The 4,425-nt window shown below is 36.1% G+C and overlaps 1 long non-coding RNA gene across 2 annotated transcripts; it reads right to left on the minus strand.

Moving 5' to 3' along the window:
* Positions 1-2,129: 2,129 nt before the first annotated feature.
* On the minus strand, positions 2,130-4,208 carry LOC127128384 (uncharacterized). 2 transcript variants are annotated; one of them, XR_007805878.1, is made up of 3 exons: positions 3,881-4,208; positions 3,424-3,736; positions 2,130-2,764 (listed from the first exon to the last, which is right to left on the minus strand). It is a non-coding gene; the product is annotated as an uncharacterized LOC127128384 (long non-coding RNA). The 2 variants fall into 2 exon arrangements; XR_007805877.1 differs by having other exon boundaries at positions 2,130-2,976.
* Positions 4,209-4,425: the final 217 nt, after the last annotated feature.

Consider the following 4,425-nt stretch of genomic DNA (forward strand, 5'->3'; position numbering starts at 1 on the left):
AAATGTTTAAAAGTTATGTTGGGCCATTTTTATGGTCTTGTGATGTTTGAGTTTTTGTTTAGGCCTTGGTCATGGTTGATTTGACTTTTGTTGGATCAAAACCATTAATTGATGAAATGTACATTTCATTTCCCAAAATGAATAGATGGTTTTGATCAGATGAAATTCCTCTCATGATCAATTTGTGTTTCTATCTCCCCCTCCCTCTTCATTTTCATCCCTATTCTTCCATATTCCCTTATTTGACCAATGAAATCTCTAATGTCTAAATGCTAATTGATTCATCAATGACCTTGTGTCAGATGAATCCATATAAGTATGGTTGAGATAGGTTCCTCCCATTTTCTCTTAGTGTGTTGTATGTTTTAGAAGTTTGATTCTTTGTACCAAATCTCTAACATGCATTAACACCTATATTTTTATTGCTCGACCTCAGATAGTTGTGACTTATACATAAGTCTAATTATGATTGCTTAACATAGAGCTAAATTTGACCCTCAAGGCACAGCATTCTAGTAAGTGAGATTATAAGTCTTCCATTCTTCATGGCATTGTGTGGAGACTTGACCTTTTTTCCTTTCATGGGAGCTAGTGGCATACTTGTTGAATTATCCAAGTAGGAGCCCTTCTCATGGAAGATGTCTTGGTTCAAGGATCCATACTTGTGAATGAATGGTTAAGTATTCTCTAAAGAATGACTTAATCAATTAAAATTCACCACTAACATTTGACTAACCTTTGACTAACTCTTATTAATATTTCTTTACTTTCAAGTCCTTTACTTTATGCAATTTAAATTTCAATACCTTTATCATTCATTGCCATTTTACATTTCATATAACTTGTTTATGTTTCAAGTCGTTTTCACTTTGCTCATTTGAGCCATATCTTGTGATTGTATATATTGTTTGCTTGCTTTTGGTTTTGTTTGTGGTCTTAGGACCTTAAAACATCTAATAACAACAAAAACCCTAAAAAACATTTAGTGGACTGTTGGAACTTGATTTGAACTTTTGGACTTAGAATTAGGCAACATTCCCTATGCTAAAGGACTTGGCCAATGTCAACATTTGAGACTGAGCTATCTTGAACAGTGACTTTCATCTGATGCAAGACTTGAAAACTTCTTTGATTCATCGGCTACTTTGTCTTTGTGCTTAATTGTTATTTTGTTATGATTTATGTCTGATGTTTTGTTCTGAGTTGATCAAGGAATATTTCATATGATACATTAGAAGACATTTGAAGACTGCTAGCTATTGGAGTGTTTGCTTGGATATGGCTATCTTTATTTGATGCCTTGATCTTCATGATGTCTGGATATTTCTCACTACTTATGGCTTATTACTTGATTAAAGTCCAAAGGAAAATGGGTTTCTATATGACATTATTGTCTATTGGATTGCATCCTATTGGTCAGATCTTTTCAATTCTTAACTTTTAATTTTTGCTTAGGGTAGTCTCTTCATCTCCTCCCACTTTCTTTAATTTCAAAACTTCTCCCTCTTTTCAAAAACTTTCTTTGCTTGTGATTTCAAACTTAGACACGTTTTAATGATTAGAAACTTTGGCCTTATGCCATTAAATTTTCAAACTTTTTCTTAAATCAAACTTGTAAATAAACTTAACCATATTGACTTAAATTTCAAAAGACAAAAATAACTGAAAACCTCGTTCAACTCTTTGGCCTCTTGTGCCCTTTTACTTAAACTTTTGTTAAAAGCAATTCACTAACTCCTTTGAAATTTTTACCACGAAATACGGGGTTTTGATCTCTCATTTTTTATGTTGGTACGTAGGCATAAGACCGAAGGTCTTGTCAAACACAAAAATATAATCAATAAATTCTTTTCTTATCCCCACACTTTATTTTACCAAACATCCTTTATACCAAAAAGATATGCACACATAAAAAAGGGCTCCCTAGGAGTACCTAGGACACTTTGGGTGCTAACACCTTCCCTTTGTGTAACCAACCCCCTTACCTGTAATCTGTGGCATTTTATTAGTTTTGATTTGAAAACTTCTTATCTTTGGGTTTTGTTCGTACTTTTCCTTTTTCCTTTAGAAACAATAAAAGCGCGATGGCGACTCTAGTTTTATTGACGTTAAGCTTACCCATAACTTGATGGTCATGAATTTACCACTACATTCATCACTGAAGCTCAAATTGTTACATGCAGTAATATTAGCCATAACACCATCAAATTAATCAATTGTCACGTCAGGGTCCACATAGGCCTGCTCTAGGACTTTCTACAAAGCTTCTCGGTGTGCTTCCGAACTCATCAGTAGGGATAACACGAATATCTTGGACGAAGTGTGCAACAACTGGTCCACCACATTGAAATCACTCTTCTTGATCAGTTTCAACACCCCATCTTGATCAACATTCTGATTCATAACATTGGATTGGCCGACTTGTACAACATGAGTTTTCTCTTGACTTGATTTCTCTATCACCATATCTTCAGTCCTCTTAGGAGCTACATCAGCAAATATCCTACCATTTCGCTCACACCACTTACATCAATGATGTTCACAACAAACGAAAAAGCATGAATAGGCACTTCTTTGTCGTCTTCTACCATAGTAGCATTATACTTGTAAGGCACAACTTTATCAGACTCGTAAGGCGTATGGCCCGCCAAACGAATAACCAACAGAGAAACAACACTCTTCTGACCATCATATGCAATCACAACCGACTCTGGGAGATTAAAACGGGGAACTATGATTGTGAACATACAGGACTCAGATTCACCTGCAATGGCATTGATAGAAGAAATATGACCAGTTCAACCCTGCATTTAACCATCCAAACTCCATACAATTCATCATACAATACACCATGCCAATGCAATATTTAGTGCAAATCCTCATTCACATAATTCTAAGCCATGTGCAAGTCAACAAATAATATGCATGATTTAACTTTTGACAATTCGCTTCCACCAATCACGATTGACTAACTAACTGAAATAAGATAACAAAATTAACAACCATTTAATAACTTCAATCCAAGCCAACTAACATTAATGGAATGTTAACTAATTAAAATAACAAAAATAACAGAATAACAGAATCCTCCACTAATATCATTCAACATGTAACAGAAAATAACAACCAACCATTCTCTAACTAACTCAACTAACTGAATCAGTCTTCACTCACACTCTCTATTCCATATAACTAAACCGAACTCCAATCTCTAAGGGGCCAGAACCGATTTCCCTCAATCTCTAACTTCTTATAAAACCCATACTGATTTAAAAATAACCTTCTAGATTTTCATAACCGATGGACCTAACCCCTAACAATTCCTCAACCGAAATATAACCGCATAACAAAATTTGGGAAAAGAGAGATAACAGAATAACAAAATTCTGACTAAGGATAAAAAAAGGGGGAAGCATCACAAACCTCGGGGAGATTTTTTCCACTTTTTTCCAGAACCCTGTGTATCTCCCACTTGACCCAAAAAAAGGCATTCATCATGATTCATCATCTGCAACTATTTGCACCGCACTTGCAGAGAAAAAGAAAGAGAATGAACTAAGCCTAACAACAGGAACACGCAAGCGTAACAGAAAAGGAGAAATTCTGAAGGCAAAACTCAACAGAACTTCAACTTCCAACTTCTTCAAGGAACCATCCCTAACCAATAGAACACTCAACTCAACATTTCACCATTTTCCACAATTCTCAACCTCCTCCAAAAATTTCGAAGAAGTCTCTGCATTATTCACAACAGAAGAAAATAGAAGCGGATTTGAGCGAGAAGTAGCAGGTCAAAAACAGAAAAATGAAACGGAAGCAGAACAATAGCGGTTCATAACAGGAGAAGAAGATCGAAGGCAAAAGGCAAGAAGATTAGAACCTGTTTGCGTCAAGACTTTGAATCGGTGAGTTCTCTGCTTCATATCGAATTCATTATTTTCAATCTCGCGCACACCAGGACGAATAGAGTAAGAAGGTTGAAAGTTGGATTGAATCTCATAGATTGACCTTGGAGTTGTTTTCTTTCGTCACCTTCTTTTTAATTTTGTTCTTGGAGAAGGATGCGTGGAGCCGTTGAAACGCTAGAAGGTTTGCACTGCGATATGGTGTTGTTCACGTTGAAGCTCTTAGTGACCATAGAGAAGATGATGTCGCGTCCGTGTGTGAGGCGTCGTTGATCGCATTGGCTTCTCCAAGAACATATTTTCTCGTTCGTGATGGAGTCGGATGAAGGCAAGAATTGGGCCTTCTGCCCGAACCAATTTCAAAAGTCCAAACGAACAAACCCAAACAGTTTCCAGGCCTCACACCTTAATCCGTTTTACACCCCCAAGGCCCATGATTTTGCTCCTAGCTCATTTTCATCTTAATCCCATTGTTCTTGTGATTAATCTTTAATTTATTTTAATTCTAGTTTTTTCTTTG

This window comes from Lathyrus oleraceus, chromosome 3 (assembly GCF_024323335.1).
Source record: "Lathyrus oleraceus cultivar Zhongwan6 chromosome 3, CAAS_Psat_ZW6_1.0, whole genome shotgun sequence".
Lineage (NCBI taxonomy): Eukaryota > Viridiplantae > Streptophyta > Magnoliopsida > Fabales > Fabaceae > Lathyrus > Lathyrus oleraceus.